The sequence below is a fragment of the Dipodomys spectabilis genome, unplaced genomic scaffold (assembly GCF_019054845.1).
Source record: "Dipodomys spectabilis isolate Male_0828 unplaced genomic scaffold, ASM1905484v1 ptg000141l, whole genome shotgun sequence".
NCBI classification, from domain to species: Eukaryota; Metazoa; Chordata; class Mammalia; order Rodentia; family Heteromyidae; genus Dipodomys; species Dipodomys spectabilis.
Window position 1 is genome coordinate 3,103,057 of NW_024870818.1, and position 13,045 is coordinate 3,116,101.

Here is a 13,045-nt window from a genome sequence, read left to right on the forward strand (position 1 = left end):
CTCATGCCCAGAGTTCAAGCCCCACAACTGACCAAAAAAAAAAAAAAAAACCAAACCACCATAGACTCCTCTCCCAAGTTACTTGAGCTGATCCAAAACTTTGGCAAAGTAGCAGGGTATAAAATTAACCCACAAGTATCAGTAGCTTTTCTGTATGCTCACAATAAGAAAAGCAAGGCTGAAATCAGAAAAGCAACTCCTTTTGTAAGGCCCTAAAAAAAAAAAAAACACCTAGGAATTAACCAAAGAGGTAAAGGACCTCTATAATGAAAACTTTAATAACCTAAAAAAAAAAAAAAGAAAGAAATGAAAGCAGATTTAAGGATATAGGAAAACATCCCATGCTCATGGATAGGGAGAATGAACTTTACAACCTGGGGACCAAGACTGGGGGGGGAGGGGAGAGGGAGGGAATTGGGAGAAAAAGGAGGGAGGGGGTAACAATGTTTGACAAAAAATCTACTCATTACTTTACGTATATAACTGTAACCGATCTGTATATCAACTTTACAACAAAATAAAATTACATTAAAAATAAGTAAAATAAATGAAGAAATGTTAGAGGGCCATCAGGTAGGGTGAAAAGTAAAAGGAGATGGTGATAAATGATAAATCCAATTAAAGAATATTATATATCATCTATTCTCAATGTATAGAGAACATTATACAGTATTTATACAGTACATCATGTAAACAAAATATATACACAGAATATATACCATACAGCAAAAGGTACTGGATACAGTGTGTCTATCAATGGCCTGATCAAATTAAAGCCACAGAGCACATAAAAATCTCCAGACATATATCTTGTTCAAGACCATCAACAAATATATTCTCCTCAATATACACAAACTTCACTTCAGATAAAAGCTTAGTTGGATGGCATCAAGTCTTGCATATATTCAGTTTACTCCTTATAAACCTCATTTTCTTCCTTTTGTCCCCATGTGTGGAAAAAGACAGCTGATGTCCAGTGTTCAAGGCAGTTTTCACAAAGGTCAACTAGCATTCAAATTTGTGCTAGTAAAATGCATTCCTTCTCTTTCAAAACTTAAATGAGAAAGGACAGCTTTGTGAAATGGAGAAGCAAGAACAATATTGCTTAAATAAATTGAAATTTGCACTTTGATTACCCTGCAGTTTCTGCCATACTTTACTGGAAATGTTCCTTGTGGTGCAGATTTTCTCCAGAGTAACATCATCAGATGAAGCCATCTTCACTACAGTTATTTCCATCCATATTTGCAAAGGACATAGCTAAAACATTCAGTAAGGAATATTTGAGGCATTTACAACTATTTAAAACTGTAACGTCACAGAAAGCTCTGTTAAAAGACAAATGATATATATCTTTATGCATGCTTCCGACCCCAAAGAAGGTATATCACATTCACATTAGGAAGTAAAAAATGTCCTTCACAAACAATGAGACTCTGATAACCGCAAATATCCCATACCATCGAACCACAGAAAGCAATGTGTTCCAGTTGTCTTCCTTAAAACAATACTTTTTAAAGATGCCACATGAAGGGAAGAGGCATATTTTGGTCCATGTCACCAAGTTTAAATATTTTTAGAACTTAGTAACATTGACAGAATGTTACTTCCATGCACTGAGATTTTAAATTTTTTCCTGCCTGGTTTCCCTTTTGGCAAAGCTAGTTGTTCTTCTTAGAATTTAGAGTTGTTCTGGGTTTTTTTTTTTTTTTTTTTCAGATTAATTTGAATGAAAGTTAAAAAAAACATACAAAAGTATTAATTTTAATTAAAAGTAAAAATCAAATATAGTTAACTGAAAAGCTATTTTTGATATCTGAATAAAATTAAAAATATCATGCTGAGCACGGGCTTCCCTGACCACTTGTGATTTACTAGGGGTGACTTCACACAGGGGCAGACAGTGGCCTCCATTGCTGAGTTGAAGGGTAGTTTTTTTGTCTCCTGGGAAATAAGAGCTTCCACCATCTGCTCACTGAGGCACTGATTTTATTTTAAACGCGGGAAAGTATGTGTTTAACTCAGTTTAACTCAGTAGTTGGTGAGTGGAAGGTGCTGACTCTTTCATTCATTCACTGTCCATGCATTCAATCATTTACTCATCATAACAACTAAGAGAAACAGGCACTGAAGATGAGATTAAATTGTTTACTTAAAAGAAGCACAGCAAGACTTTACTTTCTCTCTAACCACTGTTTTTAGATTTGCTTTGTAAATTCTCCCTTCCATATCTTGTAATGTCTTTCAATTTGCTTCCATCATTTTTCAAGTGTTATCAGTTGCTTTAAAAAAAAAAGCAAATTTAATTGAGCTTATAGTTTCAGTTTACTCTTTTAGAGTTGACGTAGGACAAAGTGACCCTTGGTCTTAGTGACTAGATTTTCCCTCCTTCTCTTTCTCATTTGTGTCTTATAATTTAAAGTTGGCTGAAACAGAAAGGGTAATCAGTCCTCTTACAGTGCTACAACAAAGCCCTCTATCACTAGTGAATTAATACTTTCAATCCTAAAGGGAGAATGTTGGACTCTACCTGAGGTCCAGTGGAGGTTCTGTTGCCAACCTATCCCATGGACATCAGCCACTCTTGTGGCTCTGGATTAGTCTGAGTACACACTCAGAATCTCAATGCTGGGGGGAGTCTCCTAACATTACATTTGAATATCTCCAAACTCCCAGGGACACATACCAGATCTCTGAAGCCTGAGTTTAATGATAACTATTTGGGGGTGCTCAATGTCTTATTCTTTTATTCTTGGGTAAATGGTTTTTTCTCTGAGTAATTATGTATTTTTTTTTTAAAAAATAGCACTTGCTTTGACAGTACATATGTTAAAATTGGAATGGTACAGAGAACATTAGCATGACCCCTGCACAAGAATCCAATGGATATCCTACAAAATTAAGAATAAGGAAAGAGGTATGATGGGAAGGAATGGGTGAGAATGGTGAAAGGGCTGACATCCGTCAAGAATATTGTATTCATAGGCAGGCACCGGTGGCTCACGCCTGTAATCCTAGTTATTCAGGAGGCTGAGTTCTGAGGATCATGGTTCTAAGCCAGCCTGGGCAGGAAAAGTTCGTGAGACTCTCATCTCCAATAAAACCACTCAGAAAACTGGAAGTAATGCTGTGGCTCAAGTGGTAGAGTGCTAGCCTTGAGCTGAAGAGCTGAAGGATAGCACCCAGGCCCAGAGTTCAAGCCTCATGACTGAAAAAAAAAAAAAAGAATATTGTATTCATAAACTGCTTTATTAAATGGCAACTCCTTTGTACAACTACTTAAAGATAATTCTAGAAATTCAAATGTGAAATGAGGTCAATATTATATGCCTACATAAGCAACAGGTATACATATCCATCTCAACTAATGAGCAAATCCCACCTACTTCCCCCAGATAGATGTGGGAATGCAAAATCTACCATCACAGCAAGAACTGTGTGGATGTGAGACACTCTTGGGACTAAGTTTACCCAGATTTTTGTGTGCCTTCATTTTCTCATAGCACACAAGACATTAATCAAATTGACCCTTTATGATAATGCTGTCAGGAGCTGTCAGAAACATGCAGTTTCACTGTTCTCATATTTCCCGTTTCCTTAATTGAAGTTTGTAATAAATAGCAGCAAGTGGTTCCAATTCTCTAACTTGGGAACTTGTTCCTAAGGGTGACTTGCTCAAATTGACTAAGAAAAGCAAAGTCACATTGCTCTCACAATGGATGATTTCCTTTTCACTGGCATTAAAAACGTAAGAATCTCATTTAGAGTTTCCTATCAAAAACCAGAAATGATGACTGTCGTGGAAAACTTTATTTCTGGGATTTGGGTAAATGAGTTATTTCAGTCACTAAATAAAGCTGTTTGTCAGAGAGAGAGAGAGAAAGAGAGAGAGAGAGAGAGAGAATTACATTAAGACGGCTTCACTTAATACTTTAAGTATTGAGGGAACAATAGGATAGTTAAGTTAAAAGCATGTTTTATACCATTGCAATAGTAAAAGTCCCATGGCTCTGAATAGAAAGGGTTTCAAGTAAGTCACCTGCACGTTTAGCCTCAGGAATCGTATGTTCCTCTTATGCCTATTTAAATAAATTTAACACCTCTTTAGTTACATATTGAAATAATAACAACACATTTCCAAGTTTGGTGTAATTTAAGAATATTAGAACAAGACACTATGTTGAAAACAAACTTTACAACTTCCAAGGGAGGGAGTAGTTGGGAATGGGGGAGGGAAGGATGATAGGGGCAAAACAAAGGAGGGGGTAACAATGCTCAATAGGAAATATGCTCATTACCTTACTCATGTAACTGTAACCCCTCTGTACAGTATCTTTACAATAAAAATATATATAGAAAAAGAATATTAGAGTAGCACATAATCTATCCTTAGAGCTCATACATAACATATTTGACACATGTGACATACATGACACGTGTAGTATACAACATGCGTTATACATGTGCTGCATCACATGCACATCACATGCGACATGTAGACTTGTGACATGCATAACATGTGTGGTATATGGCATACGTGTCATGCATGCTGCACATGTCACCCATGCCACGTGTGTCATACAGGACATGTGTGACTTGCATGACACTTGCTACATGTATGGTGTGTGACTGCATGGCATGCATGGCACATATGACATGTGTGACACACATGACATGGATGGCATGTGTGGCAAGGAGACAGGTATAAGATATATGTGGTACATATTACATATGTGACACATGTGACATGGGTGACATGGGTGACATGGGTGACACGTGACATGCGTAACATGTGCCGCATGTATGGCACATATGCTATATATGACATGTGCCATGTCACAACTGTGACGTGTGGCTGTGACACATGCAGCATATTGACATATATGACATGTGTGACATGTGAGTCATATGCTATATGGCATGTGGCATTTGTGACATGTGACATACATGGCACATGTGGCTTGTGTCAGACATATGACACCTGTGGAAATTGTGACGTGTGTGCCATATGTGGCATGTGTGACATAATGTGACATCCATGACACAATGTGACATGTGCAACAAGGATGACATATATGGCATATGTGACACAATGACATGTGGTACGGATGGCATTTACAACACATATGGGACACAGGTGGCATTTACAACACATATGGCATGTGTGACATCTGTGACAGGTGTTACACATGTGCCAGATGTGACCTATATGACATGTGTGACACACATCCATTTCTTCATAGGTTCATACGTATTTTCTCCAACACTATTTTTGAATAATAAAATCTTTCCTATTCTGAATTCTGTCCTGATCTATTGAGTAGGTCTATTTTTGTGACAGTATAATTTTCTTTTTATTATTTTAACTTCATAATGTTTTATAATCTGGAACTAAGAAACACACCTTTATTAGTTCTTAATCAAGTTATTGTTGTATTTGCAGTCCTATATGATTCCATATTTAAATATATACATATATATACACATACAAACACAAACATATGAGTACACATACATATGTACATACATTAGTACTTAGGTGAATCTGGTTATTTAGTGTTTCCTTGGTAAAAGTGAATCCTTAGAAGTATCATGTCAAAAGCACTTGCCTTGCATGCATGAGGCACTGGGTTCAATTCCTCAGCACCACATAAGCAAAAACAAAGAAGCCGGAAGTGGCGCTGTGGCTCAAGGGGTAGAGCCTTGAGCTGAAGAGCTGAGGGACAGCGCCCAGGCCCAGAGTTCAGGCCCCATGCCTGGACCCCCCCCCCCAAAAAAAAGAACCTATACAAATGATATAATAACATTATTTCTGATGAAACATAGAATTCCATTGTGTATAAATAAAACATCTTCTTGATCCATTTGTCCTTTGAAGGTCATCTGGGTTGATTCTATATTTTAGCTATGATACACAATACTGCAATGAACATAGTTGTGCTGATAGCTTTAGTGTGGCCTTGTTTGTGGTCTATTGGATAAATGCCCAGGAGTGGAATTGCTGGGTCATACAGAAGCTCTGTGTTTATTATTTTGAGGAAATGGGAAGACTTGGAAAAAATTATATTAAATAAAGTAAGCCAGACCCAAAGGAACATGGGTTGCATAGTTTCCCTTATTTGTTGTAACTAGAATGTGTCTATAAATCTACAAGTAAACACACTGAATGGTAAAAGACTTAAAAATGCACTTGGACATGCTGGTGGAGATGTGGCCAAAAGAGAATGCTACTACACTGTTGGTCGAGTGCAAACCTATCCAGCCACTCTGAAAAGCAGCATGGAAGTTCCTCAAGAGATTAAACACAGAGCTCTCCTATGATCCAGCAATCCCACTACTGGGCATTTACCCAAATGACCACAATAAGGCCATACTAAAGCTACCAGCACAACCATGTTCATTGCAGCATTATTTACCAAAGCTAAGATATGGAACCAACTCAGATGCCCCTCCATAGATGAATGGATCAAGATGTAGTATCTAAACACAATGGAATTCTATGCTTCCACCAGAAAGAATGACATTGCCCCATTTGCAAGGAAATGGAAAGACTTGGAAAAAAGTTTATTAAGTGAAGTAAGCCAAACTCAAAGAAACATAGATTGCCTGGTTTCCCTCATTTGTAACCATTAGCATATGTCTCAGATAATTCTAGCAGAGGACCACAATAGCTTAAAAGCTGTGTACATGTGATCATGTAAGATGATATTAAATGAAATGAATTACAAGAAGTTTTTCTTTATTTCTGTGGTTTTTGATGTACTATGTTAAGTTGCTTCTTTTTCTTTAGTTTCTTTCCCTTATGTTTGTCTCCTGATATCACTGTATTTGATTTTGGTACCCTTGGTATTGCAAATACATTTATCTAAAATCAGGGAAGGGAAGGGGAGCAACAAACTGGTGAGACAAAGGACAAAGGGTGAACCAATACAACAGCGATACTCACAAGACACTGTGTTGGAAATGAACTGTACAACTATGCAACTGTAACCCCTCTGTACATCACCTTGACAACAAAATTAATTTAAAAAGAAAAGAAAATAAAGCAGACCCATGGAGGACCAAAGTTAAAGGTTAATAATGACAGCTGTGTCTTCTTGAGCGTTTGCCATGTGGTGAGCATTTTGACTAGTGCTTTCACACAGTTTTACATTTAATCCTCATTAAGCCTGGATGAAGAAATTACCTCTTCACCTGACAGAATTTGCACTGGGAAATTGTTTGACCTACCCAAGGTTATACAGCTAGAAAGGAAGTGACAGGGCTGGTCCATTTGCTTCCAATATGCTCATTCTTTACTGTTAAACTGCACCTCCTGTCTTCAGTAGGAGCAATTTGCACGCTAGAAAGGACTAGAGAAGAAACATAAAAGGAAGTGCCATAGGAACTACTAACCAAACAAAACAAAGACCCTAGTGGGGGGCTGGGAAGGTGGCTCAGTGGTAGAGCGCTTGCCTTGCATGCTCGAGGCCCTGGGTTCGATTCCTCAGCACCACATAAGCAAAAAGAAAAAAGCCGGAAGTGGCGCTGTGGCTCAAGTGGTAGAGCGCTAGCCTTGAGCTGAAGAGCTGAGGGACAGCGCCCAGGCCCAGAGTTCAGGCCCCACTACCAGACCCAAAAAAAAAAAAAAAAAAGACCCTAGTGGAAGCACTGATCTATTCCAAGTATACACAGCCACAAATGAGAACAAGGCCTGCACGAGTGGGCCTCAATCCTGCTCTCTGAGTTAGAAGGCACATCATCAAACTCCTCTTTCCAGGATACACAATTAGCTCCATGCTGACAGAAGAGGAAATGCTATGTGCTGCTCACAGGGTTCACACTGCCCAAAGCTGTAGAACTCATTATTGTTCTATAATCTCTTCCTTGCTTATTTACAAATAAGGTGTTTATGATGGAGCAGGCTTGTGTGATTCCTCAGTTGTTGCCATTCCTTCTATATTTTCAACCAGAAGCAAATATAAATCTAAACAGGGGATAGGAGGTGAGATGAAAGAATTTTTATGAATTCCTAAATAATTTTTTAATGACAGAAGAAAAAAAAAGTATCCTAACTTGATGGATGAATGGGAAGCCAGAATACCATAGAGTGTGGCCTTTTGCACAGTCAGGGGCATTCTCTCTTCAGGGTAAACCCTTTAGTTGTTTAGCCCACAAAGCAGGTGTTGTATACGGTGTCCCCCAACATGAGAACCATCTTTCAGCTCACCTCTGTATCACTCAAGTAGCAACAGCTTTTATCTAATAGTTTCACACTGAAGCTTCCTTGTCTACCCCATCGCTGAGTTTCCTAAATAGTTTTAGAGGTATGAATTTCTCAGGAGAATACTGAAGTGCAATCCATCCCATATTCAAAAAGGAGATGTCCCAGTCTTTCAAAGTTTTGAGAAAAATATGCTACCTTTAAGACTGAATATCAATTTGTTCTCAACATACAGCACTTAAGGGCCAACCCTGTTGTTCTAATAGTGTCAGACTTCAAATTTAGCTTTTAATGTTTCCCTTTTGGTCATAATGTTCTGCCTCATCTTAACAAAAGTATGATTATGGACAGCATCATTTCTGTCTTGAAATCCACAAGATATCTTGAGTCTATAAACAAAATCATGTGTTTCAGGCTATAACTTCTGTATAAATGTATGTGCCCATCCTAGGGTGGATAGAAATAGTCTTTCAACAGATAAAATACCAATTTTAAATCTTGTAAGGCAGAACTTATGTTAACCCCTCCCTTTCCTTTAAGTGTCTGCATAAATTATCTGGTAGAGTCATGAGCGTAAATTAGCATCCATGTAATAGAATAGAAAGACTGGGATTTCCATGGTACTGATACAGGTTTATTATTAGGGACTTGGGCACGCTTTTGACACAGCTGTACTTGTTATCCAACTATTGTAAAAACGTACAGCCAGGGGCTGGGAAGGTGGCCCAGTGGTAGAGTGCTTGCCTCGCATGCATGAGGCCCTGGGTTCGACTCCTTAGCACCACATAAACAGAAAAGGCTGGAAGTGGTACTGTGGCTCAAGTGGTAGAGCACTAGCCTTGAGCTCAAGAGCTCAGGGACAACACCAAGGCCTAGAGTTCAAACCCCACAAACAACAAAAAATAAAATAACAATAATATTTTTTAAAAAGAAAGCATACAGCCAAGTTAGAAGCTGGAAATGAAGGGTTGGGGAAGGGAACATAGTAATTTCCAGCCCAGCTTAGGTTTTGGCTATCAAGTTTTTGCGGGGGGCCTCCGTGAATCTGAAAGGAAATGATGGCAAGGACAACTCTGAGGGAAAGGACTATTAACAAGGCTTGGGAAGGGGCAAGTGTTCTGATTCCTGGAGTGTGCCTGGTGCCCTGGCTGACCACAGTGTGGTGATACAGGATCATGATGTCCAGCCCCAGAGCCAACTCTAGGACAGGTCTTCCCAGTCCCCACCCCCCCCCCCCCCCGCAAAAAAACAGACCAGCAGGAAATTGAAAATAATCTATTCATTCTGGATGTTCCTGAAAGAAAGGCTGGAAAGCAAGCTCACCCTCAGTCAGAGCAGCAGGACAAGTCTGCAGACAACACAGCCAGGGTGGCTCCACTCAGAACTGCAAGAATTCCTCCAAGGAGGCCTCCTGGGAGGAAGTACAAGACATAGTGACTATCCTCCGAGCCAGGCAAGAGGGGCCATGCTCTAGAAGAGCCCATTCCCCACATGAACACAGAGAAACCATTTTAAGCACACATGACCAGCTTTGATGCTCTGGATCTGGACTTCACCTCTGGCCTACAGAGACCTAAGTCATAGTTAGCAATTCTCTTCACTTACTGCTTTCGGACCCCACGGACACATTCCCACCTCTCTTGCCTGGCATCCAAATGCCATCAAAGAGTATGAGTTTTGCTGCTGCAGACATTGGAGACAGACACTACACTGCTTCAGAGGGTGGGCAGGATTTAAGCAGCCAAAGACTTAAATAACAGAAGAACTTACCTACCTAACTTACCCAATATTTCCTCTTAAGGAGCATGAGTGGGAGAAATGAATGATAAAAAAAAAAAGACAGACCAGTTTCTTCAGAAATCAATTTCTTCCTTTTTTAATATTCCAACTTGTGATTCAAAAATATATTTGATGTCATAACTACTGTAATCCAGAACATTTATGTAACTCCATAGATAATTGTCTTAAACCCCAAAAATGTTAGAGTGACCTATGAGTTACTCGAACCCTGTCTGAGGCAGGCCCTGGGTAGAGGTATGTGGCTGTGATTTGGCTACTTGGGGATCCATTACCTTTGCATCTATTATGCAATGTTCACTTGGAGTTTCTCTCCCAGAAGGTGTGGCCCAAAAAAGCCAGGGTTACCAAACAATGAAACCAAAGTCATCATGTCTGGCAAGGTTTCTTTAATATTGACATGGGACTAATTGACCAATTAGGCTCATCCAACAGATTTACTCAGGAAGCACATTTAACAACTTCCTCAAGCACTCTGAATCAATAGGTATATCCTGCTCATATCTCCTCTACAGACCTTCACTTTCTTCCCTTCTTGGGAGAATTTCCAAATTCTCTTCCCATCTGGTTCTCCATCCTCACAAAGGAGGAATAACTGATCCGATTGATCAGAACTCAACACTGATAAAGCCAGGGATGGCAAGTTTCAGGTTTCATAAAAAGAGGAACTGGCTCCACTTTATCTAGACCAAATTCTTCTTGCCCATCCTTGTGCTGCATATCCCCATCTAATAGGAAAACTAGGAAAAGCTTCTCACAAGGAAAGGCCAGTCTACTCCCCACCAAGTCAGCTCTGAATAGGCAAATGAGATGGTCAGGATCATGGCTGGAATCAGAGTCACAGGCCCACAGGTACACAGGACTCTGTAAGTCCCAAGAAAGAGATGGAAGATCATAGATCCAGGTCATACTCCCCAGGACAACTTGTCAGCGTCTCTAGATGAAGTCAGTTATGGGGCTTTATCTAAAACCCACTAATTCAGAGAGCCTGTAGGTCAGTTCTGTCATGTCTCAGTCTAGGGGAGTGGCTTAGGACACCAGATAGCATCATACCATACAATCAGCCAAGGGAAGAGGCCTAACAACACTTCTGCCATCTTCAACATGGGCCTCCATGGGGTTTGTCCAAGAAGGGGAGAGATAGCAGTCCAGGTCCAGAGATTCCTCTTAAGCAAATAAGGTGGGAGTTCAGTGTGTCACTTTCTCCTGAATCCATTTCTGATGCTGAATTGCAGAGCCTCTTCTACTCCAAAGCAGCCTAAGAAATGAGAGCACTGATTTTGGCAGAGAGCCACCACTAGAGTTATAGAGTCTTGTAAAGAATCTGTAGGATACAGCTTTACTCCAAGGCAGACATTCTACAGGAACATGCTAAAATGTGTGTGTTTATAATCTGGGCGGCTGATTGGCATTAATTACTCATAAAAATGTTCCAGCCCAAATCATCTGTTCCACAAAAATTGGTGCAGCAGAACACTCAATTATACACTTATAAGATTATTTGAGCAGACTCAAAGATACACTATGAGATATGAATAGTTCTTCTTATGGGGTCCATGTAGCCTATTTAAAGTAGAAGAAGAACAACCAGCCATTTGTAAGGTTTCTTTCAAAATCATCTCATAGTAAGTAAATTCCTTCTGAAATCCTGAACTATAACATTTTATACCTTCAAGTGAAAGTAGTTTTTTCTTACAAGAACTATGTACACAAATAGAAGCAGGAAAATCAAGAGTTTGAGATCAGCCTGACCTACATAATTAAGACTTAGTCTCAAGCAAAATAAAACAAACCAAACAACCAAACATAAAATAAACTATCTGTTCCTGTAATTGTCTTGATTTCTAAAAAGACTAGAACTTGTTCAGAGCAGCACTATTCATCATAACCAAGTTACAGAATCAGCCCAGATACCCCTCAATGGGCAAATGGATCAAGAAAATGTGATAGATAGATAGACAGATAGATAGATAGATAGATAGATAGATAGATAGATAGATAGATAGATAGATAGATAGATAGATAGATAGTGAAATTTACTAATGTATTAGAAAGAGTGATATTGTACCATTTGTAAGGAAATGAAAAGATCTGGAACGTATTATGTGAAGCGAAGTAAGCCAGACCCAGAGAAACAAAGGTTACATGGTTGATTTCCTTAATTTGTGGTAGATAGAATGTGTCTATATTATTTATAGGCACAGCTGGGTGCCGGTGGCTCACGCCTTTAATCCTAGCTACTCAGGAGGCTGAGATCTGAGGATCATGATTCAAAGCCAGCCCAGGCAGAAAGGTCCGTGAGACTCTGATCTCCAATAAACCACTAGAAAACTGAAAGTGGCACTGTGGCTCAAGTGGTAGAGCACCAGCCTTGAGCTAAAGAGTGCAGGGACAGCGCCCAGGCCCAGAGTTTAAGCCTCACGACTGACAACCCCCCCCCCCCCTCCCGCCACACACACACAGGAGCTCAGGGACAACACCCAGGTCCAGAGTTCAAGACCTACAACCAACCAAAAAAAAAAAAAAAGATTTATAGGGACATAGAAGTAAACACTTTAGGCTGGGCTATATACAAGTGGTTACATATGAATGAACTGAAGTATAGTAGATTCTAAGGTAAGCTCAAGCAGTAAAATCTTTTAGAAAGACTTAAGTCAAAGCCTAACAAAATCAACACTGGAAAATGGATATATCCAAGGTGAGGAAAAGGGGAGGGCAGACAAATGAAGGAGGGAAGAGAGGGGGAATGCAGTCACAAGTTTACTTTATATACCACAAAATTAAGAAAAGTAAAGGAAGGGATGGATCAAGGGGGAGTTAGAATATTGAAGGGGTGACACTGATCAAGATGCACTGTATCCATAAACTGCTTTGTTATCGGGTACCTCCTTTGTACAATTACTTAAAGATAATTAAAATAATTAAAAATAAAAAGACTGACACTAAATATAATATTCAACTAACCGGTTGTTTAATTATGGTGCCTGAAATCAATGTCCCAGTTTGTTTTATGTTATAATGTATTTAGTTTGGAATAATTTTGTA

At 39.3% G+C, this 13,045-nt stretch overlaps 1 non-coding gene across 1 annotated transcript; it reads left to right on the forward strand.

Moving 5' to 3' along the window:
- Nucleotides 1-2,805: 2,805 nt before the first annotated feature.
- On the forward strand, nt 2,806-2,912 carry LOC122117522. The gene has a single exon (XR_006149181.1). It is a non-coding gene; the product is annotated as a U6 spliceosomal RNA (small nuclear RNA).
- The last annotated feature ends 10,133 nt before the right edge of the window (nt 2,913-13,045 follow it).